The sequence below is a fragment of the Musca domestica genome, unplaced genomic scaffold, assembly GCF_030504385.1.
Source record: "Musca domestica strain aabys unplaced genomic scaffold, Musca_domestica.polishedcontigs.V.1.1 18, whole genome shotgun sequence".
In the NCBI taxonomy this organism is placed as follows: Eukaryota; Metazoa; Arthropoda; class Insecta; order Diptera; family Muscidae; genus Musca; species Musca domestica.
This window is the reverse complement of record NW_026712238.1, coordinates 9,896,930-9,924,424: the sequence shown is the minus strand read 5'-3', so window position 1 is coordinate 9,924,424 and position 27,495 is coordinate 9,896,930. Positions and strand designations below refer to the sequence as shown.

General features: G+C 36.1%; 1 protein-coding gene across 1 annotated transcript in view; it reads left to right on the top strand.

The window, feature by feature from the left end:
- Positions 1 to 27,495, top strand: part of LOC109613174 (uncharacterized) — a 258,271-nt gene that overhangs the window by 39,705 nt on the left and 191,071 nt on the right. Inside the window, exon 2 of the mRNA XM_059120929.1 lies at positions 10,584 to 11,691. The gene's annotated coding sequence lies outside the window, so the exon portion shown is untranslated. The remainder of the gene's footprint in view (positions 1 to 10,583; positions 11,692 to 27,495) is intronic.

Sequence of the window (27,495 nt, the reverse complement as noted above, 5' to 3'; positions counted from 1 at the left end):
TGGAGCAAAATTGAACTACCCTTTCTCTTAGTGTGCAGTTGCAAATGTTGACCTTTTGTGTGGGATGAACCAGAAGGAGTGGACCGATATTGCCCATCTCCGAACTCGATCTAAGCTGAATAATTATATTACGATGTACAAAGTTTTGACAAAATCGGATACTCCCTTCGAGTGTTATCGTGCTCACCAGCTAGCCAGACAAACGGGCGGACATCGCTAGATCGACTCCAAATGTCCTTAAAACCGTTATTTTGATAAGACATAGGGTATAAAAAAGCAATTTCACAGAAAATAGATTGTAATTTCTTGGTCAGATACAAACAAAAAAGAAGACTTCCAAAAAAGAAGACGACTTATTTCTGACTAAGGAAAAACTATTTATTTCGAGTGACATGCTCTTGTTAAAGAAATGGGCTAGTAATGTTCCAATTTCGATCGCAAAATTTACTTAAGGAATGTGATACACCAAAACCAAAATTTCATCCCGATTCGGCCTTCGATCTATATCTGTAATGCTATTGTTTGGCAAGGATTCCCCTCTCAGTGAGATAAAAAACTGCAAAAATGTCAAACGCCATGATTTTTACAATTTTTTTTTTAATTTTATTGAATGAAAGCAAAAAATGTCGGAAATAGCATCAAATTTTAGAATAAGTTTAGATTTGTTAGAATCGGTCACCTTTGGCACGAACGGCCTTCAAACGACCAATGAAACCGTCACACGCTATCTGAATGTTGCTCTGCGGTATTTTGGCCCATTCCCGGGGAAGCGCTTGCTTGAGGTATTTTTTTGCTTTGGTATTTTTTAGTGCTAACCTTGATTTCCAAAATATTCCAGACACAATAGTCCAACGGATTGGTATCCGGGGATTTTGGAGGCCATAGTGCACTGGAAATGAATCGAAGAACCTCATTTTGTAACCATTCTTGGGTGAGTCCTGTTGGAATGTCCAAGGTCTGCGGCCAAAATGTTGGCGTGCCCAAGGCTTAAATACACCCTCCTGAATATTTTCGCGATAATATTCGACATATATTTTGATGCCACGGTCGATTAATACTAGCGGAGAGCGACCATCGGCTGTTATGGCGGCCCACACCATCACCATTGCCGGCGCTTGAGTTCTGGTGGCCAACCGAAGGTGCACATTCCAGCTGACCTCTTTGGCAAGTAAACACGATCATTTTGTTTAGAAACTGCTGGACAACGAATGTTTTCTCATCGGAGAAAACCATATTCGGCGAAGCGAACTCTTTAGCTCTTTTGAGTCCATTTTCTTTCGGTTGCGGTGTAATTGCTTGCACTTTTTTTAATTTCAATGGCTTTACCCCGAGCTCATTTTTCAATATTTGCCGAATGGTATATTGCGCTATTTTCAGCTCACGAGACATTTTACGGCTGCTGAGACTCGGGTTTCGATTAAGTCGCTTATTTACTTTTCAAACCATTTATGCTGATGTTGCTGTGTTCTTCAGCACACTTCCTTGTCGTCGGGCTACGCTACCAGTATCACGGTAACCAGCGATGGTACGAGAAACAAAAGATTTATTCACATTTAAATGCTGGAGTGCTCTAACGATAGCTAATTGTTGTTTTCCAGCCAAAAAATAAAGAAATCACACTATCACGCTTAAATTCCATCACGAATAACTTTTTTTTCTGGAAAATTCTCACCAAGATGTTTTTGTTCGCTTGTCAACAATATAATGAGCTGTCACTAGACTAATTTTAACAGGTGTCGGACGAGTGGCTTAGAAATGACAGTAGTCTGAAGTGGGTTGCAGTTTCTTCATCTACCCCTGTATGTGGCTAATGTACAGATTAATTGCCTTAAGTGGCGCCCAACGTGTGCCCTTACCTACGAATCTTACTAACTTGTCAGTTTATAATTTTGGCCTTTATATTTCTTCAGTAATAAATGTTATTTTTATGTTTAGACTGATTCCCATTAATTCGCGTCCGACGTAAGTCTTCTACTTACTGACCCCTAATTTTCTAATATAATTTTTTTGAGTTTAAAATATTTGCTGCTCATTTTTTTTCTAAAGAATGTATTTAATTTTTTAAAAAGAGAAAGAAGCATCAGTTTTTGTTTTTCAAACTTTGCAAATCCTAATATTTGTAACCATTGCAAGATATATAAATGCAATTTTGTATATGAACCTTCTAAACTTTTACTCATTATGATGTCTACTCTTGTTCCTTAGATCCAAAATTCTTTCTGACTCTTCGAAACAAGAGCATCACCTACACACATCAACAAAACATTATTATTAAAAAAACGTAATGTAAAATGTATATATTTAGCACTTGACACTTCTGAAGAATGTAATTTATAGTTCACACTCCACCTCCCCCACCCCCTCCCTTTCACAATTGTACCACAGCACACAATGCTGCTCAATGTCAGTAGATGTGTTTTATGACAAACATGTGCATTAAAAATTTGTTTCTTCTTCGAAAATAAATTGATGTTAACTTTAAACAAATGTTTAACAATGACGATGCAAACTTACCCCCCTGAGTGAATGGAGTGCAGCAGTGGCATGTGTTGCAATAGATAATACAGTTAATAACATCATTTACATGCAAACAACAACAGTAGCAACACACACACACACACTGTAAACAACTCGCTATTCATACTTGGGAGGGATGTGTGAGCAATGAATTGAATCGAGAGCTACCCCAAGTATGGCCATTCATTGATGTTGTAACTGGGAGAAAATTTAATGAAATTTACACAAAAAATTACTTGTTGTTATAATTTTATTCTACTTTAATGTCAAGTGGTGATGATGATGATTATCATTATCCTCATCATTATTATGGTTGTCCTCATTGACGCTAGTATTATCCTTAGAGCAAGGAGTATGAAACATACATGGGTTATTGGTTTGCTCAGGCACACCATACAACTAGTTTGCACGTACCCTGCTGGTCTCTGTGTTTCTATTCAAGGTATCTACATGTTTGCGAGTGAATCACCTCTCCATCCCCATTAAAATAGAGTCATACTGTGTGCTCAGTTTATTAAATTGTTGTCAAACTAAAATAATTATATGTTTGTTTTCTCTTTCGAGACGAGCTTAATGATCAGGAATTTGCAGTGAAAAGGAAAGCCAGATAGACACTATCACACACTCACCACTATGCGACGCGTTTCGCCGTTGGTTAAGCGGCTCATCAGGCATATTTGGTGTGGATGATGGCTTACAAGGGCCGTTCTCTGGAAAGTAGTATATATTTCGAACTTATTGCAAATTAGCATATGCGAATTATACACTAGAAACTCTCCAGATTCGACTCAAGTTCTATTGGCAGATCTTTTTCACAGCAATGTTTTGTTTTTGTAGTGATGGATTTTTTTTGTCCACAACAACTACATTGCTTCCAATGCATACACTTGTTTTAGTGCTGCTTTAGGAAGACGGGTTAATGGCTCTGAACGTAGAGACGGCAACTTCTAGTTGGCTGCACACCGAGGTCCGCGGTTCAAATCCCACAGCCAGGCTCGGCTGAATTTTTGAGTTTTGCCTTGTTAAGGCGAAGATCATATGTTTTATGATTTAAGCTCGTCTCGAAAGAGAAAACAAACACATAAATCATAAAACATATGATCTTCGCCTTAACAAGGCAAAACTCTAAAATAATTATATTTTGCATCCATAAAATGTAAATTTTATCTCTCCTCTATAATTTACTGGAAAACTTTACAAATTTCGAGGAAAATGTACTGAGGTAAATGTTCGAAAATAATTTGGAATTAAATTTAAATTTATGGGAAACACAAAGATATATACTTTCAACGAATAAACTTTGAAAGGTTATAGACTTTTTTGGAAAACTTTGGTTGTGGTTTATTCGGACGTATACTGGATAAAATGTAATCATCGTACGTATACGCCGCAAATGTCAGATCAGAATGTCTTCTCATAGAAGACCAGAAGGTCTTCTCATAGAAGACCAGAAGGTCTTCATCGATAGAAGACCAGAAGGTCTTCATCGATAGAAGACCAGAAGGCCTTCATCGATAGAAGACCAGAAGGTCTTCATCGATAGAAGACCAGAAGGCCTTCATCGATAGAAGACCATAAGGCCTTCATCGATAGAAGACCAGAAGGCCTTCATCGATAGAAGACCAGAAGGCCTTCATCGATAGAAGACCAGAAGGCCTTCATCGATAGAAAACCAGAAGGCCTTCATCGATAGAAGACCAGAAGGCCTTCATCGATAGAAGACCAGAAGGCCTTCATCGATAGAAGACGAGAAGGCCTTCAACGATAGAAGACGAGAAGGCCTTCATCGATAGAAGACGAGAAGGCCTTCATCGATAGAAGACGAGAAGGTCTTTTTCGATAGAAGACTGGAAGGCCTTTTTCGATAGAAGACCAGAAGGTCTTTTTCGATAGAAGACCAGAAGGTCTTTTTCGATAGAAGACCAGAAGGTCTTCTTCCATAGATGACCAGAAGGTCTTCTTCCATAGAAGACCCGAAGGTCTTCTTCCATAGAAGACCCGAAGGTCTTTTTCCATAGAAGACCCGAAGGTCTTCTTCCATAGAAGACCCGAAGGTCTTCTTCCATAGAAGACCCGAAGGTCTTCTTCCATAGAAGACCCGAAGGTCTTCTTCCATAGAAGACCCGAAGGTCTTCTTCCATAGAAGACCCGAAGGTCTTCTTCCATAGAAGACTCGAAGGTCTTCTTCCATAGAAGACTCGAAGGTCTTCTTCCATAGAAGACTCGAAGGTCATCTTCCATAGAAGACTCGAAGGTCTTCTTCCCTAGAAGACCAGAAGGTCTTCTTCCCTAGAAGACCAGAAGGTCTTCTTCCCTAGAAGACCAGAAGGTCTTCTTCCTTAGAAGACCAGGAGGTCTTTTTCCATAGAAGAGCCGAAGGTCTTCTTCGATAGAAGACCCAAAGGTCTTCTTCGCTAGAGGACCCGAAAGTCTTTTTCGCTAGAGGACCCGAAGGTGTTCTTCGATAGAAGACCCGAAGGTCTTCTCATAGAAGATCCGAAGGTCTTCTCATAGTAGATCAGACGGTCTTCTTCCATAGAAGACCAAAACTGATCAGAAGGCCTTTTTCATAACAGATCAGAGACCTGCATTTCTTCCTCATAGAAGTTCAGTGGGTCTTCTTCATAGAAGTCCAGTGTGTCTTCTTCATGGAAGGCCAGAAGGTCTTCTTCACTGGAAGATCGGAAGGTCTTCTTCACTGTAAGAGCAGAAGGTCTTCTTCACTGGAAGACAAGAAGGTCTTCTTAACTAAAGGACCAGAAGGTCTTTTCACTGAAAGAACAGAAGATATTCTTCAATAGAAGATCAAAGGGTCTTAAAAGGATATCCCCCTTAAAATATCAAAGGGTCTTATCTCTCATTGTAGAGCAGAAAGTCTTCTCTATCTCTTATGAAGAACAGAAAGTCGACGTCTCTCTTATTAAAGAGCTTTATAGGAGACCTGAAGATATTTTCTCTCTCATTAAGGGGTTAAAGAGAATAATTTTCTTCGTAGAAAACCCGAGCAGGAGAAGATGTTTTCTCATATTCTCTTATTCTACTGACACAAATGAAAGTCTAGTAGCTGTTATTTCAACGAAGACCCGAAATTATTCAATAGTAGAGAGAAAGAAGGTTATCTTTCACTGAATACCAGAGGGCGGTCTCTCCTAGAGAAGTCTGCACTCATTTTCCTATGTTTATATGAAAGTCAAAAGTGTCTAATTTTCAATTAATTAACAAGTGAAGTAAAGAAATTCCGAAACTTTTCAATTCATGCTGATTTAGAATCTTCTTCTACTTACTTTCAATAGGAGTGAGTGCGTAAGTAAAAGACTAATAAATTATTTCAAACTGTTAGCAGCATAATTAGTAACCCTTATGTTTGACTTTAAGCGAGAGCTATCTCTGCTCGCATTCGAAAAGCGAAAGATGTATGTTTTCCGATGATAAGGAAAATTATTGTTCAAAAGAAAATCCCCGCAAAGAGTTACGCAAAGAATTAACTGTGACAATAGACAATAGAATGGGGCTACAAATTAAGTGAGCAATTACAAAAAAGTGACAGTCCCCCTCCCCCCTATTCAACATTTTATTAAATCACCATGAATAATGTTGCTGTTGTTGGTCTTTGGAAAAGAATTAAGTACACCATCATTTATTATGAAGGAGATATTTGAAATTGAAATGAAAATTAACATAAAATTAAAATAAATGGAGGAGAGACTTTTTTTTTGATTTGAATAGGTTAGGGGAGGGTTGTATGAGTAAACTTAAGTCAACTGCAAAGTAAGGGGAAGTGGGAACTCACTTGTCGTGATCTTGATAAATTGAAGTCTGTATTTTTTAAGTAAAAAAGTGTTTTATTTAAAGACTTGGGGATACGTATTTCCCTTCCATAGCAACAAGTCTAAAAGTGTGTTTTTTGTTACTAAATAAAATTAGGGTTTCGCCAACAACAGACCAAGTAAAATGACAATTTGGAATTCCCTTTTTTTCAGACAATGAGTTTGACAGATGTTTTTGGTATCAGATTTCGTCTCTCTGTCCGAATTTCATTGGAATCGGACATACATATTGCGTTGGGTGCATCAAAGATGTTAAATCGACCGAAAATATATATGGGAGTTACATCGAAATCTGAACCGATTTTAATATAATTTCACAAAATTTATTTTTACACCAAATTTTGTCACTCATGCCAAATTTCAAATCAAAGATGTTAAATCGGCCGAAAATATATAAGGGAGCTATATCCTAACCTGAACCAATTTCAAAATAATTTGACAAATTTCTTTTCTGAACAAATCCCGTCACACATTCTGAATTTTCTTGGAATCGGACATACATATCGTGTTTGGTGCATAACATATATGAAATCGGCCGAAGTATATGGGAGGTATACCCAACCCTCACCGATTTCAACATAATTTGGCAATTTTTTTTTTGGTACCAAATTTCGTCTCTTTGTCCGAATTTCATTGGAATCGGACATACAATCGCGTTTGATGCACCAAATAAGCGAAATCGGTCGAAAATATATAACGGAGCTATATCCAAATCTGAACAGTTTTGAATATAACTTGGCGAAATTATTTTTATACCGTTTTGGGAGGTAATCAAGCTACAGGTCGCAATTATAGCCCGATCCTCACGGAATTGAAAATGGAAGTGGGGTTAGGGTCAGAATAGAACCCTATTGTTTTTGGAGATGATTGCACAATATTTAGGGGTGATATGGACCAAAAACAGACAATCAATTCGGAATGGGCTCTTGCCAGAAACGGATAAAATCTAAGAAAATCTCGAAAAATATGCCCAGAAATGAGTGAATATCTTTTGTTGCATTTTTTTTAATTTCATATTTTTTATCGCATGCAATTTTAAAATTTGACTTATAATTTTGAATTGCAAATTTTTTAAATTTTTACACCCCGCAACACCACGTTTTAGGATATTATATGCATGTCACAATTATCGTCCCATCCTCACGAAATTGTGTATGGGGTAGGGTTAGGGCCAGAATTAACATTTACATTTAGGAGTTCAAATGGACTAAACCATTTAATGTTTTCTAATTTTGTAGTCGCTCTATAGACCACAATCGAAAACTTATCGACACGGAATTTCGCATCAGAAAAGAGTTAAGACAGGGGCTTAATTTTTGACATTATTTCAAAATCTTCCAAAATGGATTTGGACATAAAGTGACTTCGGACAAATTGTAGAGTTGTAGGATATCACATGGTCGGCCCCTAGTTTATAGATATGTGATAATTTTTGGAAAATGTTGAAATATGCGTGAGATAGCAGATATAATGGACCAAAGCATTAAATTTCAACCAAACACAGTTAAAAAAAAATGTGGATGCGCAAAATTAAAAAAAAGATCAGACAACTAGCCAACTTTAACCAGTTTTTTGGAATAATTTTTAATCATAATTTTAACCCTTTTAAGGGTGTAACAAGAAGGAGTGAGCCATATTCACATCAGATCTTTTTTTTTTTAAATATGTAGATTTTCCAAGTTTGAAATAAATCGCTCTAAGTTTGACAATAATATTACGATGTACCAAGTTTGGCCCAAACGAATACTCGATTCGAGAGTTATCGTGCGCACCTGCTAGCCCAACAGACTTTCGGACGGACACGCTTACATCTAGGAGTCGATGTTTGGATTTGGTTACGGCACGTTTTGGCCGTATCAAATGATATATACGCTCTGTAGCCATATGGCTGAGGGTATAAAGAGAAGTCCAATTTTCAATTAACTTTTCACAGATGATTTAACTTCCTACTATCCTTATATTTGCCAAGGGGATTTCTATTCCAGCCACATTCGTATAGAAAATAAGCTCTCCCTTTTCGCTCAGTTAATGGCCATCATTGTCGTTAGTATAATGATTATCGTCCTCGTTCCCACTATTTCATAACACTAAATCATTTGAAGCGTTATGGCCAACTTATGGTAAGCGAATGCAAAATGTGAATTGAATGTGTTTCCCGAATACTAATACCACCAGAGAACAGTGGAGAATTTTTACGACACATATAGATGGTGAGATGAAAAAACCTCAACCAACTTCAGACTGCTGTCATTTCTAAGCCACTCGTCCTCGACAGCTGTTACAGCTCATTATATTTTTTACAAGCGTACTAAAGCATTTTGGTGAGAATTTTCCAGAAAAAAAAGTTATTCCTGATGGAAGTCAAGCGTGATAGTGTTTTCTTTATATTTGGCTGGAAAACCACAAGTGGCTATCGTTAGAGCACTCCAGCATTTAAATGTGAATAAATCTTTTGTGTCTCGTACCATCGCTCGTTACCGTGACACTGGTATCGTAGCCCGACGTCAAGCAAGTGGACGGAAGAAAACATCAGCAGAAATGGTTCGAAGCGACTTGATCGAAACCCGCGTCGCAGTGACCGAAAAATGGCTCGTAAGAAGAACGTGTCGCAATATTCCATTCGGCAAAAATTGAAAAATGAGCTCGGGGTAAAGCCATTGAAATTCAAAAAAGTGCAAGAACTTACACCGCAACCCAAAGAAAAAAGACTCAAAAGAGCTAAAGAGTTGCTTCGAATGGCCGAAAGTGGTGAAGTGCCGAATTTGGTTTTCTCCGATGAGAAAACATTCCTTGTCCAGCAGTTTGTAAACAAACAAAATGATCGTGTTTACTTGCCAAAGGGGTCAGCTGAAAATATGCACCTTCCTTTGGACATCAGAACTCAAGCGCTGGCCATGGTGATGGTGTGGGCCGCCATAATAGCCGATGGTCGCTCTCCGCTCGTATTAATCGACCATGGCATCAGGATAAGTGCCGAATATTATCGCGAAAATATTCTGGAGGGGGTATTAAAGCCTTAGGCACGCAACCATTTTGGCCGCAGACCTTGGACATTCCAACAGGACTCAGCACGCGACATCCCAAGAATGGTTACAAACTGAGGTTCCTCGCTTCATTTCCAGCGCACAATGGCCACCAAAATCTCCGGATACCAATCCGTTGGACTATTGTGTCTGGAGTAGTTTGGAAAGCAAAGGTTGGCACTAAAAAATACCAAAGTGTCGATCACCTCAAGCAAGCGCTTCGCCGGGAATGTGCCAAAATACCGCAGAGCAACATTTGGGCAGGGTTTGACGGTTTCATTGGTCGTTTGAAAGCCATAATTCGTGCCAAAGTTGACCAATTCAAAAAAAATCTGAACTTATTCTAAAATTTGATGCTATTTCCGACATTTTTTGCTTTCATTTAATGAAATTTAAAAAAATGTAAAAATTATGGCGTTTGACTTTGTTGCAGTTTTTTTAATCTCACCCTGTATTTAAAATGCTACACAAACATATGAAAGCGTTTATTTGGTTTTCGCAATTTATAAAAACTCGGAGCATTACATTTACATTCTTCTTAACTTTACCTCTAAATATCAGATGTTTATGTTATTTAATTTTCAGAACAGTGTTGGCTTGTTTGTTCAGGATACCATAGTATTTTGTTGTTGCAAAATGGTCAGGTTTAATCCCATTATTGTTGTTATATTTTATTATCAGTTCCCTTGTTTTTTTTTCTGGGATGTTCTCACCAGAAGTTTTAAAAATAACTTCTATGACAAATCGTTCTCCAATAAAAAACAAACGTTGTTTTTATAAAAACAACAATAAAGGGATTAAGCTTGACCATTTTGCAATAACGAAAAATTATTTAATTTTCTCTAAATTTTAAGTTTTATTTGAATACATTTTCTTGCAAAAATGTTGTTCACAATTTTTCATAATTTTTTTTTTTTAGAGTTTTTCTTGTTAACACTGTAATTTATTAAAACGGAACATTTTAAACATCTGAAAACTAATAAACATTGGTCTTTACAAGCTGTAAAAAAAAGTTCGACAGACTTTTGAAAATAGTCATTATTGACTGGAGTTTTAAGACAACACATGAGAGGGATTAGAAACAAGACCAACAACAACAAAAAGCCAATGGCAACATGTTTCAAAAAAAATACAACAACAACTAGTTAAAATGCAAAGAAAATGTTAAGTTAATATCCTTTTTCTTTCTTTCATTCTTTCCACCCATTTCCCCTAGATTGTATTCAAGTGAAAATTCTAAGCAATAACGGCCAAGGGGAAAACGAGGAAGGAACCAACAAAATAAAGCACAAATCATCTATGTAAACGAAAAACCTTCAAGAAGTTTTGAAACTAGCATACGTACATACATACATACACACAAAAATTCCTTGTTACCGAAAGCTACAGCAGAAGCAAGGACGGAAGGAAGGTAGAAAGAAGTGAATATTTGAAGAACCACAATTTTGAATAATAAAAAGAAAACTAAAAACACAAAAATACCGAGAAAACATTGCTGGAAACATATTTAGCTGAAAACAAGACAACTCAGCCAGAATCTGAAATACGGAGGAAAAGACGAAGACGACCAGAAACGTTAGTAGTTTAGACAAATATCTAAAATAGCGGAGAACCACCAAAAACGTTTGGAATAAAATTTTCCAGCAGATGCGAAGTGAAGTGAAACGAAGCAACTAAAATTAGACGAATCATTGCTGGAAACTGCTGTTGTAACAGAAAAACCAACAACAACAACTCAGGTGGTGTTTAGTGGCTGCTGCAAGGACAAAGTATCCGCCAAATACTCTCTCTCCCTCCATCAGTTTAGGTGGGAGAACTTAAATCTTAATCTGATTCGAAATAGAGTCTCTCCACGTTATAGCCACTCGAATGGATGTTTGTTGATGTTGTTGCTGTTCGAAGAAATAAATTTAAATATCTAACATTCTTGCCATCTTGTTTGGCCGACACCGTCTGTTTTGGTTTATTGTGAACAATAACGACGAAAGTTTGAAATAACAACGCCGAAAAAAAAAGTTTTAAATGAAAAACACATAAAAAAGAAACTTTAAATAAACGCACAAAGTTTACGATCAAAAATCTTACGAGCCACCAAAAGCGAAACAAAAACAACCACAAGAACAACAACAACGTTGGAGTGATAAGGACATAAAGCATTGTTCAAAGCAAGTTGTGGCATATTTTTGAAGCAGCATAACAAGAAGAAGAAGACGAAACAATACCAAAGACGACGACTACCTAACAACAATATAAGACATAGTTTATCAAGAAATAGACGAAGTAAATATAGCGGTTGAAACACTGGTCTACATAAACCATTGGTGGTGAGTACAAACTAAATGATTGAAATGATATAAAAAATTTAAATTTTAAAAAACTTTTTTCAAAGGAATTAGCAGGCTAATAATCGTCCACGGACTTTTAGGGAAATATTCCTGAATTTTTTATTGTATGTTTTCAGGGGCTTTCAAGGACAAAGTCATAGATTTCATAAATACATATTTTTGGGGACACATTCGTGGATTTTTAAACAATTTTTAAGAACATTTTTGGACATAATTTTGGATTTATAATTTTTTTTGTCAAAGACTTCTAAGGACATGATCGTGGACAATGAAAAAATATTTTTTAATGTCTTCTGTTGGGGATTTTTAATTTTTGTGTTTTCCAAGGATTTAGGGATATTTGTGGAATTTTAATTTAATTTTTTAAATACTCCCCGGGCAATAATCATGCATTTTTTTTAATAAATTCCAGGAAATAGCAGGAGTATAATATTGATTGTTTTAAAATAAATTGTATATTTTTGCAGGCCAATAACCATGGTACAATGAATACAAGGTAGGCTAACTTTGAAAAAATTGCTTGTAATGTAAGAATTACTATCAAAACAATAAAAAAGCAAACAACTTGTTGCATTGATTTTGAATAAATAATTTAAAACCGCGAAAACTGAATGAAAGGTCAAAATTTCTTTTCAAAATCATGTTCTATACATCTCTTATGGTTTATTTCGCGACAAAAACTGGAGATTTTGTCGATGCATAAGTCGCAATAAGCATTTTGAAAACACCCGAATTTGAATGTTTTCTGAATAATTTTTTTTATTATTGAAAAGAATGCACAAACATGAACAAATGAAGTTGACATATTAAGCCAGAAAAATAAAAAATTAAAATCATATGGTAGTTCTGCCCTACCTTGAATTCATTGTACCATGCCAATAACCATGAATTTTTTAAATATAATTTTCCAAAGGACAAGTAGGCTTATAATTATGGATTTTTATACCTACACCACACAGTGGTAAGGGTATTATGTCTTTGTGCATTTGTTTGTAAGAGGTAGAAGGAAGCGAGATAGACCCATAGTTACTTTTGAGGATATTCATAGAATCACTTCCTGAGTCGATTTATGTATGTCAGTCCGTCCGTCCATGTATTCTTGTCAACAAAAATCAGGTCGAATTATAATCCGATTGAGACGAAATTTTGCAAAGAATTTTTGTTTGGCTCAAGGACAAACCCTATTGAAATGGTGATAATCGGATCAGATTTACATATACACCAAATGGCCAATATAAGTCCTAATGACATGCATTTTGGTACATCCCACCGACTTCAGTCTAAAATCAAGTAATCAAATTTTGGAGAAAATCGATTCAGATTAATACGATTTGGGGTTTTAAGTCCCTCACATGCGTAATACGCACTCCAGGATATTTGGTACCGGACATCAGATACTGCTCTAAAATACCACTATCGAGATCGGTTCAGATTAGGATATAGCTCCCATATATATCTTTATCCGATATCAGGTTTATTGTGAACCAAATGGCTAATATCAGCCCAAACGACTGAATTCATCCTATAAACCAGTACTTCAAATTCGGTGTAAATCGGTTCAGATATAGCTATAGCTCATAATAATATGCAAAAACCAAAAACTATATTTGGTACCAGATATCAGATACAGCTCCGAAATAAATGTACCAAATTTTGTCAAGATCGGTTCAGATTTGGATATCGGCCCCATGTATGTCTTCAACTGATTTCGGCTTAATTTTTGCACCAAATAGCCAATATCAGTACAAATGACCTGAATGTTGGCGCAACCAAGCGAATTCAGTGCAGAAGCAAGTACATCAAATTTGGTGAAAATCAGTTCAGATATAGCTTTAGCTCCCATATACCCTAAGTCTCTTTGGACCAAATCGGTTTCAGAACATTTGGAGTCGATCTATCGATGTCCGTCCGCCTGTCTGTCTGTCTCAGATTTTAGTACATTGGAATGTTATTATCAAACATAGATCGAGTTTCGAGATGAGCTTAATCGGTCCACTCCTTCTGGTACATCCCCCACAAAAGGTCCAAAATTTTAAAAATATATATATTTTACTGTACAGAACGAAAAGGATAAACCGATTTAGCTCCAACTTTTCAAATCCTAATATTTGGATCATTTGCCAGGATAGGTGCGAAAATGGAAAATATCGGTCCACTCCATCAAGTACACCCCCACCCACAGAGTTTGAAAGTTTTGAATAAATTTAACTCTTATAAACTGTGATGTAAGAGTCCGATTGTCTTCAAGTTGCACACTTCATATTATTAACCGAATATCTGGTGTAAAGGTGGAATTATTGAACCACTTCTTCTGGTACCTGGTAAAGAGTCAACATTTTGAATATCCTTGAAACTCATAAAACGCGAAATAAACATCCAATTCCATTCAGACTTGGTACATCTCAATATTTCTATCAACACTAGATCTGTTATAAAGATGGTACAGATCGAACCATTCCTTCTAGTACCTCCCCCACAAAGGGTCAAAGTTTTGACTAACCAAAACGATTTTAAACTCCGAAGTAAGCATCCGATTCTCTTCATATTTCACGCATCACAATATTTATATTAATCCAAGGTCTGGTATAAAAATGGGTCGGAGGAGTCGACCTACAAGGAGTCAAGATTTTGAATATCCATGAAGCCCATAAAACGCGAAATTAACATCTGATTCCATTCAGACTTGGCACATCTCAATATTTCCAGATACAAGATCTGTTATTAAGATGGTAGAGATCGGACCATTTCTTCTACGTCCCCTACATAGGGTTGAAGATTTTTGAAAAACAAACGTTTTTGCAAACGCAAAATCTGTTGCGAAGATAATACTGAGTGAGATAAAAAAATTGCAACAAAACCAACCGCCATAATTTTTATATTTTTTTAAATTTCATTGAACGAAAGCAAAAAATGTCGGAAATAGCATCAAATTTTAGAATAACTTTAGATTTGTTCGAAATGGTCACCTTTGGCACGCAGTTGGTTGTAATTTTTTCAACTCACCCTGGTACCTCACCCACAAATGGTTCCAATTTTAAATAGTTTTATCTGTGATAAAAAAAAAAAACATGTCAGCGATTCTTTAGGACTAGCTATATCCAAATATTTCTCTTATCTGGAAACCTGTGATGAATATAGCATTTATGATTTCGCATAATTTGGATAAAAATGCTCAATTTTCTTAAAATTTTTCCCATACCGATGCTTTTATCTGTTCTAGATGAAGTGTGAAAATATAATATTTCGGTCGACTATATCTGGTACTTCACGGACATTTCAACATTTTGTAAAAATTATCACATATCTCATATAAACTGAAGGAAGTAGTCGATATAGTCCAAACCTGGCACGTCGCAATATTTATATCATATTTATTTAGGTCCGATATGAAATACACAATATTGGCCCATTCCTTCAGAACCTACTCCATAGAGGGTCAAAATTTGAATAATCATAACAGAAGTCAAAATATATTTAAATAATCCAACATTTTCTGAGGCTAAATTGTTTTAATATTCCTCCAAGCTGTATCAGGGCCATAAACGAGAATTCAAGCAATATTTTTAAATGTACCTTATTGGCTTCTGCCTTAAACTTCTCCCTTCTGCTTAATTACTTCGTAATAAAGTGTATATACGAGTACTATTAAAAACAACTTAACCTTCAACGATGAACGACGTGGGAAATATTGTAAAAGTTTTGTGTTGTATATTCATTTGCGAAAAACAATAACAGAAATTCTCCGCTCAAACTTTCCCTCTTTTCAAAATTTATTTAAAAACTCTTGAAACATAATCTTTCGATACATCACTGCTGCCTTCGAACTTTCGACTCAACCTTTCGAAATACACGGGACACGTGTATGGCAAAAAATTGAATTTTAATAAACTTAAATCAACAAATAATAAGTTTGTCTGTGTGTGTATATGGGCGGCCTACACCTGTACACATACAATTGATGATGTATTTATGTATGCATATAGATTCATATAACGTCCCGTATAGATTGGTATAATATAATCAAAACAAAAGAAGCTCAAAAAAAAAAAAAAAACAATGAATACAGTTTCAATGACACCAGCTGTGAGGAAGAGAAAAATATAAACAAAAACATCATCGGCAACAACAATAACAACACTGATGTAAGGGAGGAAGTCAATCATTCTAAAAGTGTTATAAACAGGAAAGAAGAAAAAAAAGAGAGCTGAATAACAGATGTGCAGACATGTTCAACAATTTAGAACAAATGTGAAGGCTCTGAACAAACTTTTGTTTTGTTCTCTCTCGGGTTTTTTTTTGTCGGTCCTATGTTGCAGATAATTTTAAAACAAACTTGTTGTATTCTTTGTGTAGGGAAATGATTGACAACCCAAAATATCAATAGAGGAGCATTCAAGTTGTAAGATTGAGAGTAATTCTAGGAAAGGGTACATGTGGGAATATTTAGTGTTTTCATTAGCTAATGTTTATATCGAACTTTTTTTCAATAATTCAGTTTTTTTCAGACATACAGCACATTTGGGACTTAGGATAGAGCTTATAGAAATACATTTTGAGGTCAAGAGAAAAAATATAGATTGTTAAGGTCACACTTTTCCACACCCACTTGATAGAAGGTTTTCAATTAAATCACTGTGAATTATTCGGGAATGAAATTTTACTGGTCTGTTAAAAATTTGAATCGAGCTTGGGATTTTCACTTTAAAGAATTTATTATTATTATTAAAAAAAAAAATTAACCTTTTGTCGGTACAGGAATAAGTGGACCAATATTGTCATTTTTTAATCCTGATATATGTCTTATTTAAATACTCAATACGAAATTGCTCAATATGAAATTTTGAGGATTTTTTTTTTTGACAAGTTTAAAAAATTGAATTTGATTTATGACGATTCCTTAAAGTTTGAATATTCCTTTATATGTGAGACATATGGACAACGTTTTATAGTTCCGAGAGGTGTTAATTAATCCACAAGTTTACCTCCAAAAATGATATTTCAGATGATTTGGTTGGATATTGGGGCAAAATCTTTAACACATCGGAAATTAGGAGGCACCATGGCCGAAAAAACATCTTGACACACCCCAAAAATTTGAACTTCGATAGTCCAAAATTATAACATTTATTATGCTCTACGCCACATAGTGGTAAGGGTATCATGTCTTTGTGCATTTGTTTGTAATATGGAGATGGAATCGAGATAGACCCATAATTACTTTTGAGGATCTTCATAGAATCACTTCCTGAGTCGATTTATACATGTCAGCCTGTCTGCCGTCCGTTCGTCTGTCCATGTATATTTGTGCTCAAAATGCAGGTCGGATTTATTATCCGATTGAGATGAAATTTTCCAAACAATATTTGTTTGACCCAAGGACGAACCCTATTCAAATTGGTGAGAATTGGTTCAAATTTATAGGTCCCATGTATATCTCCAACCGATTTCGGGTTAATTGTGCACTAAATGGCCAATATCAGTCCAAATGACCTGAATTTTGGCACTTCCGACCAAATTAAACCAAGAAGCAAGTACATTAAATTTGGTGAAAATCAGTTCGGATATACATATAGCTCCCATATATATGTTTCATCCGATTTGGTGTTTGTGTCCCTGACATGCGTAATATGCACTCCATAACAATGATATTTGATACTGGACCACAGATACAGCTCGAAAATATCTCTGCCAAAATTTATCGAGATCGGTTCAGATTATTATACATCTCCGATATACACCTTCATCCGATGTACGGTTTTTGTCCACCATACAGAGTGAGATAAAAAAAACTGCAAAAAAGTCAAAGACCATAATTTTTACTTTTTTGTTAAATTTTATTGAATGAAAGTAAAAAATGTCGGAAATAGCATCAAATTTTACAATAAGTTTAGATTTGTTCGAATTGGTCACCTTTGGCACAAATTATGGCCTTCAAACGGCCAATGAAATCATCACACTCTGCCCTAATGTTGCTCTGCGGTATTTTGGCACATTCCCGGCGAAGCGCTTGCTTCAGGTGATCGAAACTTTGGTATTTTTTTTTGTGCCAGCCTTGCTTTCCAAAATACTCCAGACACAATAGTCCAACGGATTGATATCCGAAGATTTTGGTGGCCATTGTGCGCTGGAAATGAAGCGATGAACAACATTTCGTAACCATTCTTGGGTGGCGCGTGCTGAATGTGATGGTGCTGAGTCCTGTTGGAATGTTCAAGGTCTGCGGCCAAAATGTTTGCATGCCCAAGGCTTTAATACACCCTGCAGAATATTTTCGCGATAATATTCGATATTTATTCTGATGGCACCGTCGATTAATACGAGCGGAGAGCGACCATCGGCTGTTATGGCGGCCCACACCATCACCATGGCCGGCGCTTGAGTTCTGGTGGACAACCAAAGATGCACATTTTCAGCTGACCTCTTTGGCAAGTAAACACGGTCATTTTGTTTGTTTACAAACTGCTGGACAACGAATGTTTTCTCATCGGAGAAAACCAAATTCCACAGTTCATCACTTTCTGCCAAGCGGAGCAACTCTTTAGCTCTTTTGAGTTTATTTTCTTTCTGTTACGCTTTTTGCACTTTATGGAATTTCAATGGCTTTACCCCGAGCTCAGTTTTTAATATTTGCTGAATGGAATATTGCGATATGTTCAGCTCACGAACCATTTTTCGGCCACTGCGACGCGGGTTTCGATCAAGTCGCTTCTTTACTTTTCGAACCATTTCTGCTGATGTTGCTGTTTTCTTCCATCCACTTCCTTGACGTCGGGCTACGCTACCAGTATCACGATAACGACCGATGATACGAGACACAAACGATTTATTCATATTTAAATTCTGGAGTGCTCTAACAATAGCCACATGTGGTTTTCCAGTCAAATATAAAGAAATCACACTATCACGCTTGAATTCCATCACGAATAGCCATTTTTCTGGAAAATTCTCACCAAAATCCTTTTGAACGCCTATAAAGAATATAATGAGCTGTCACTTAAATAATTTTAACAGCTGTCGGACTAGTGGCTTTGAAATGACAGCAGTCTGAAGTTGGTTGCAGTTTTTTCATCTCACCTTGTATATCTTTATCCGATATCAGGTTTATTGTGCACAAAATGACTAATATCAGCTCAAATGGACTGCATTTATGCAATTACGACTGAATTTATCCTGTAAACCAATACTTTAAATTTGATGATAATCTGTTCGGACATAGCTTTAGCTCTCATATATATGTTTCATCTGATTTGGTGTTTAAGTTCCTCACATTCGTAATATAAATTCGACAACAACGCTATTTGGTACCAGCTAACTCATAAAGCTCGGAAATACCTTTGTCAAACACAATGCCTCTGCAATGAATACAACAAAATCCTACGAGGTTTAGAGTGCGGAGGAGTGGCTATATTCCACTAATTTTATTTAGCTCAAAAAATAAACAGTCAGTAGGTGATATATAAATGTTGTATGAATGGTAGACCCTTCATTGGAGACAAGACCTTTTAAAACTAAAACAGCGGTCCAGCGACGCGGACTGGGTCAGCTAGTTATAAAGCCACAATGAATTGTAGGTTATGTACATTTCTAATTGTGTCCCCTTGTCTATTTTCATTTGTTTGTAGGCTTACAATAATTCTTCTTATTATCAAAACATAACAGCAATCGATAAATTTCTTAGGAAATTTATAAATATTAGCCCGTATAAATATAGAATTCCTCTTGAATGCTTTCATAAAGATAAAATCCTGGCGTTGACCTGAAATCAAAGTAACATAAATCACAATTATTTGCGCCACGCCGCCTTGATGTCCTTGATGCGTAAATAATGTTCTTAATAGTTGTTGTTGCGAAATGAAATGGAACGGAACGCAAAACAAAGACATTTACCTTTATTTCACACACACACACCACAAACGAATATGTTTGTGTGTGCGAAGGTAAATCTATTCGTGTAATGATGGATGTGAAGCAAACCAAAACAGAAAACATAAAACAAACACAAAGTGGAATGCTATTTCCGTTCTATCATGGAAATGGTTTCTATGGAAGTAAAAATAAATCATAAATTAAAATGTAATGACATGACAAGTCAATGGAACGCAATTACTTGAATGTAGGAGTGGGTCAGTGTGTTTTGGAAGATTGAGTATTTTGGGGGTGTGGCACCAAATTGCTGCAGGAAATCGAAAGAATAATAGGTGATTTTTTGCAGTAATAGTAAAAAAATGTTATATTTTTATGTCCCGAATAAATAGCATGAAATCTTTGATGAATCTATTAAGAACTCTGAGGCACCGATTCCCTTAAATTGAAAGTGGGGTTATGGCAATATGTTATTTTATTGGTAACCCTGAGGTGATAACATAAATACTTGTATTATATTTGTAATAAATCAGCTTATACAGAGCGAGATGAAAAAAACTGCAACCAACTTCAGACTGCTGTCATTTCTATACAACTCTTCTGACGGCTGTTAAAATTATTCCAGTGACAGCTAATTATATTGTTTACAAGCGTACAAAAGCAATTAGGTGAAAATTTCCCAGAAAAAAGGTTATTGGTGATGGAATTTAAGCGTGATAGTATGATTTCTTTATATTTGGCTGGAAAACAACTAGTGGTTATCGCTAGAGCACTCCAGCAACCATAGCTCGTTACTGTGATATTGGAAGCTTAGCCCGACGTCAAGGAAGTGGACGGAAGAAAACAGCAACATCTGCAGAAATGGTTCGAAAAGTAAAGAAGCGACTTGATCGAAACCCGCGTCGCAGTGAATGGTTCGTGAGCTGAACATATCGCAATATTTAATTCGAAAAATATTAAAAAATAAGCTCGGCGTAAAGCCATTGAAGATCCAAAAAGTTCAAGAACTTACACCGCAACAGAAAGAAAATAAAGAGCTAAAGAGTTGCTTCGCTTGGCCGAAAGTGGTGAACTGCCGAATTTGGTTTTCTCCGCTCCGATGAGAAAACATTCGTTGTCCAGCAGTTTGTAAACAAACCAACTGATCGTATTTACTTGCCAAAGAGGTCAGCTGAAAATGTGAACTTTGGGTTGGCCACCAGAACTTAAACGCCGGCCATGGTAATGGTGTGGGTCGTCATAACATCCGATGGCCGCTCTCCGCTCGTATTAATCGACTGTTGCATCAGAATAAATGCCGAATATTATCGCGAAAATATTCTGGAGGGTGTATTAAAGCCTTGAGCACGCAACCATTTTGGCCGCAGACCTTGGACATTCCAACAGGACTCAGCACCGTCGCACTCAGCACGCGCCACCCTAGAATGGTTACAAAATGAGGTTCCTCGCTTCATTTCCGGCGCACAATGGCTACCAAAATGTCCGGATACCAATCCTTTGGATTATTGTGTCTGGAGTATTTTGGAAAGCAAGGTTAACACTGAAAAATACCAAAGTGTCGATCACCTCAAGCAAGCGTTTCGCGGGGAATGGACCAAAATACCGCAGAGCAACATTCGGGCAGCGTGTGACGGTTCCATTGGCCGTTTGAAAGCCATAATTCGTGCAAAAGGTGACCAATTCGAACAAATCTAAACTTATTTTAAAATTTGATGCTATTTCCGACAATTTTTGCTTTCGTTCAATAAAATTTAAAATGTTTGTCGTTTTAACGATGTCCGTCTGTCAATGACGGTAAATCCCACATTTTTGATGTAGAGCTTACAAATTTGACACAATAATTTGGATGGATGGTTGGTATTGAAAATTAGATACATCGGTTCTCGTTTTGATATAGCACTTCTCTAACGGTACCTCTCGATATTCGATATTTTGATGAGTTTGCCACATTTTTCCACGGAATTGTTCCAAATTTGATATAAAAAGTTAGTAATGGGTTCTACTTTTGGTAGCAGAACATTGGCTGCACAGGTCCACGTTTTCATATAGCCGCCATATAACGGTACCTGGTATTCGGTATTTTGATAGTGTCCAGATATATGGCATTTTTATGGTTCAAGCTACATTTTCTAACTTATTTGTCTAAAATTTAAAATTTGTAGTTCATAAAGAATTCTGCAACAAGTGTAAAAACACCCACCGATATTCGGTATTTTGATAATCCTACCAAGAAACTGTTTCAAATTTGGTATTAAATTAAAAATGGTTCCAGTATACAGTTTTCTATATAGGTTCCCGTTTTGGTATGGCCCCATCTAACGCCTTCACCCATTGTTATTTTTTTCGAAAGCTTTACCGATCTTAGTGGTATTTGTATACCATTTATATAAAAAGGTTTTCGTTAGCTAATGGTGGAGGTTATTTAAAGTTTAGACCTGGTCGAATATAATGTTTTTTTATACCCTCCACCAAAAAAGGTATATTAAGTTCGTCATTCCGTTTGTAACTCATCGAAATAATCATTTTAGACCCAATAAAGTATATATATATTCTTGATCAGCGTAAAATTCTAAGACGATTTAGCCCTGTCCGTCCGTCTGTCCGTCTGTTGTAATCACGCTACAGTCTAAACGAATTAAGATAGGAAGCTAAAACTTTGCACAGATCTCTCTTTTGTCTGCAGGCAGGTCAAGTTCGAAGATGGGCTATATCGGTCCACGATATCGTATAGCCCCCATATAACGGTACCCCCGATATTCGGTATTTTGATGATGTTAGCCACATTTTTCAATGGAGTTGTCTGAAAATCCACACAAGTAGTTCCTTGTGGGTACTTTATACCTCGGCAGAGAATTATCTATATAGGTCCACAATATCGTATAGTCTCCATATAACGGTACCCCCCGGTATTCGGCATTTTGCTGATTTTACCCATATTTTTCAATGGAATTGTCTTAAAATCCACACAAGTAGTTCCTTGCGAGTAATTTACCCCCTGAGAGAGAATTTTCTATACAGATCCACGATATCGTACATCCCCCATATAACGGTACCCCCGATATTCGGTATTTTGATGATTTTTGCCACATTTTTCAATGGAATTGTCTGAAATTCCACAAAAGGAGTCCCTTGTGGGCATTTTACCTCCTCAAAAAGAATTGTCTATATAGGTCCACGATATCGTATATCCCCCATATGACGGTACCCCCCGATATTTGGTATTTTGATGATTTTACCCACATTTTTCAACGGAATTGTCTAAAAATCCACACAAGGAGTTCCTTGTGGGTACTTTATACAGAGCAGAGAATTATCTGTATAGGTCCACAATATCGTATATCTCCCATATAACGGTACCCCCCAATATTCCGTATTTTGATGATTTTACCCGCATTTTTCAACGGAATTGTCTGAAAATCCACACAAGGAGTTCCTTGTGGGTACTTTATACCTCGGCAGAGAATCATCTATATAGGTCCACAATATTGTATAGCCCCCATACAACGGTACTCCACTATATTCGGTATTTTGATGATTTTAACCACTTTTTCCAATGGAATTATCTGAAAATCCATACAAGGAGTTCCTTGTGAGTACTTTACACGCAGACATAGATTTGTCTTTATAGGTCCACAATATCGTATATCCCCCCATATATCGGCACCTTCCTATATTAAATATTTTAAAGATTTTAAAAGAATTTTTATTGGATTCAATTTTTTTTGAAAATTTTCTAATTCATTCCAAATGGTGGAGGGTATTCAAAGTTCGGCCCGGCCGAACTTACTGCTTTTTTACTTGTTAATTGTTACTCGGTGCTTTGATAAAATGTGGCCCCTTCACACCCGGAGTGGGTCCATGATCAATTTAAGAATTCTAGCTCTTCTCCTTCACATGTAGTAAGTTTTGTTAACAAAATGTAAATTTTGGAAAATAATTTTCTAAGAATGTTTTGCCACTGTAACTACATGAAAAATTTGAAGATCTAAAACCTAATAGTTTGGGACCGTAGCTAAAAATTCAAGTTTTTAGTACATATTGTCAAAAACCCCGCTTGTCATATTTCAAGATTGTAGCCCTAAACATTTCTTCTGGGAGTTGATGAGGTAATTCTGAATTCAAAATATTTCAAATAAGTTTTGTAAATGTCTCAGAAAAAAAGCTTTTCAATTTTTAATATATTATTTTATTTTTTCATAATGTCCTTGTGTGGACTTATCCTTTGGATGATTTACTACACAGTGTTTGTTTACTTCATTTTAAAAGAATAAATTTCATGAATAATTGTTATGCTTCTCAATGATTAAGTACACTCTTACAATGACAACGCACACATACACACGTGCGCACACACACACACACAATGCTTTATTATTTGTACTTTTTGTTCTGTTGGCATTCAATGCGGAAAGTGTCGAAAAAAAAACAAAGAAAACACTCGAACAAAGAGAATTCATGAAAGAAGTAATTATAAAGTGTATGAAGGTAAACAAAAAGAGGATTTATTATTGGTCATTATTTATTTATAAATGGAAGCAATGAATGAATGAATGAAAGAAAGAGAGAGAGAGAGAGAAAGCATGACAATTGTCATATGGCATGTGAATGAAAAAAGAACATGACATGCGAACAAAAGAACAAAAATAAAAAAAGAAAAGAAAACGTATATTATTTACACTAAGAGGATTCAGATGAACATATAAATACTTTTTTTCAGAAAATTCCAATGCTGGAAGTTAGGGGAAGTTTCTGGGTAATTAGTAAATTTAGTTGTTGGAGCTTCTTTAATTTTTTGGTTATAAACTTTATTTTAGTTACAGTTTAACAAACTTAAATTAAAACACGTAAAAAAGCTATAAGTTCGGCCGGGCCGATCTTTGAATACCCTCCACTACCCTCCCTTGCAACGAATTCGGCAATTCCGTTAAAAATTCTGTTAAAATCTTAAAAATAACGAATGTAGCTTTTATATTAGGGTGTATACGATGACATGAACCTGCATAGATAACATTTGTCATAAGCCATTACAATATTCAAACGCGAAACATAAAAAACGGTTATAATGTCGATAAAATCAAAATACCGAATATTGGGAGGTACCGTTATATAGGGGTATACGAAGACGTGGACCAAACCAGACAATCTCCTGTCATAGGCTGTAGCATCCATCACGAACTTCAAATACCAAATTTGAAACAATTCCGGTGAATAAATTTGCTAAAATCTTCAAAATACCGAATTTTGGGAGGTACCGTTATATGGGGACTCTACGAAGACGTGAACCTGCACAGACAATTTTATGTCATAGGCTGTAGTATCCATTACGAACTTTAAATACCAAATTTGAAAGAATTCCGGTGAATAATGTCGCTAAAATCATAAAAATACCGAATATCGGGAGGTACCTTTATATGGGGGCTATACGAAGACGTGGACCTGCACAGACAATTTTCTGTCTTAGGCTATAGTATCCATTACGAACTTCAAATACCAAGTTAAAAACAATTCTGGTGATTGATGTCGCTAAAATCATCAAAATACGGAATATCGGGAGGTACCGTTATATGAAGGCTTTAAGAAGACGTGGACCCGCACAGACAATTTTCTGTCATAGGCTGTAGCATCCATTACGAACTTTAAATACCAAATTTGAAACACTTCCGGTGAATAATGTCGCTAAAATGATCAAAATACCGAATATCGGGAGATAACGTTATAAGTGGGCTACAAGAAGACGTGGACCTGCAGAGACAATTTTCTGTCTTAGGCTGTAGTATCCATTACGAACTTTAAATACCAAATTTGAAACAATTCCAGTGAATAATGTCGCTAAAATTATCAAAATACCGAATTTTGGGAGGTACCGTTATATGGGAGCTATACCAAAACGTGGACCTGCAAAGATCATTTTCTGTCGTAGGCTGCAGCATCCATTACGAACAGCAAATACCAAATTTGAAACAATTCCGGTGAATAATGTCGCTAAAATGATCAAAATACCGAATATCGGGAGGTACCGGTATATAGGGGCTATACCAAAACGTGGACCTACATGGCCCATTTTCAATAACAAAAGTCCTGCAGACATAACATACACTTGAGTAAAATTTTATCAATCTATTTCAATTCGTTGTGAAGCTAGAGTGATTTCCACAGACGGATAGACGGACGAACATCGCTAAATCGATATGGAGTTTTATGCTGATGAAGAATATATGTACTTAGTGTGGTCTAAAATGTGTATTTCGAGGAGTTACAAACGGAATGACAAACTTAATATACCCTCCATACTATGGTAGAGGGTATAACAATGAACCTGCAACATTCAATCTGCATTGTAACAAAAAAACCCCTCATATTCTACCTTCAAATCTTCCAGGTAAAACTCATATTAAGCACACTTTTACTTAGTTGATAATTCGATTTTCGGTTCAGTTTTATGGCTTGAAATGAAATTTCATTGAGTGTAAAATGGCATATTGTAGACACTCGATAAAATTTTGTTGAAAACTTAAAAAGCAAAAATAACTCAATTTATGGCAAAAACTTAAGTTCAATGAAGCCTTGTTGAGAAAACCAAACCCCTTCCATCCACCAACCAACCGAAAGACTACAACCGACTCAATCCGTATTAAGATCAACTTACAGTCCACTGCCCACATTTAAATATATACAGACTTGCAATAAATATGTATATATGTGTATGTATAAAAAAATATATGCATGTATTTGAGTTTCGGCAACAGTTATACTGTTGCACAAGATTTATGGCATTTCGATGGTTCGATGTCGTCGGTTGCAGCAACAAGCAGTTGAAGTTGAAGTGTTTTAAGAGCTTTTTGCTCGGTCCTTCAATATTTTCATAAGAACCAATTTCCCGTTGTAAGGATGCTTGCGGTCGCACACAGGTGGGGAGGTGGGAGGTGGTGCCACACAGATCCATTCTATGATTTATGAATATGAAATTCATACAATTTATATGCACATAAATATATACAGATTTATGTGTGTCTGTGTAGGTGCACATGGACAATCAGAGTGTGTATTGGATCGAGTTGAAGTGTCATTATTGTTGATATATTGAAGTCAGTGACACATTGTGAAGAGTTTCAGAATGCAACATTTCGCATCATAGAAAGACAATTGGCGATTGAAAAAGAGGAGGTAAAAATAAAAATCAAAAGTAATGGTGTTTTGAATGTTTTAATTCAAAAGGTAACCTTTTTAGGGAATACAATATCCCATTCCCAAAATATTAGATAAACAAGTAAGCAAAAGCTATAGTGGAGCGGGGCCGACAACACTACAATATATTAAAAGCCCCCTTATGCCCAAATCCATTTTGGAAGATTTCGATTTTTCTGTTTTTGGTTCATTTGAACCCCTAACTATTTTGCGATCATCTCCAAAAGCAAGGGCCCTTTTGTACCCCCAAATTTAGACTCATCTGTATGATAAGCTTGTCTACGATATTTGTATGTTATTTTTTTAACACAAAAGTAGTGGTCCATTCTACCCGCTGCCCTAAACTCTAACTTCATGCGAGATTTCGTGTCCTTTGGATTCTATTTGTGGCCTTTATAACGGCTACAAAATCAGGAACATTTTTAGTTGTTGGTCCATTTCAACCCATAAATATATTGCGGACATTTTTGAAAACAAGCCTAACCTACCCTTTTTCGTGAGGATAATTGCAATCTGTATATAATAACCCCAACTTGTGTTGTAAAATGAAAAAATATTACAAAATGTATCCTTCAATATTATAAATCAAAATGAAAAAATCGCATGCGATAAAAAATATGAAAAAATAAAAAAATATCACAAAATACTACAACATCTATATTAACGCCATTATTGACATATTTTTATGCGACGTTTTTAGATTTTATTCTTTTATGCCAAGAGGGCATTCTGAAT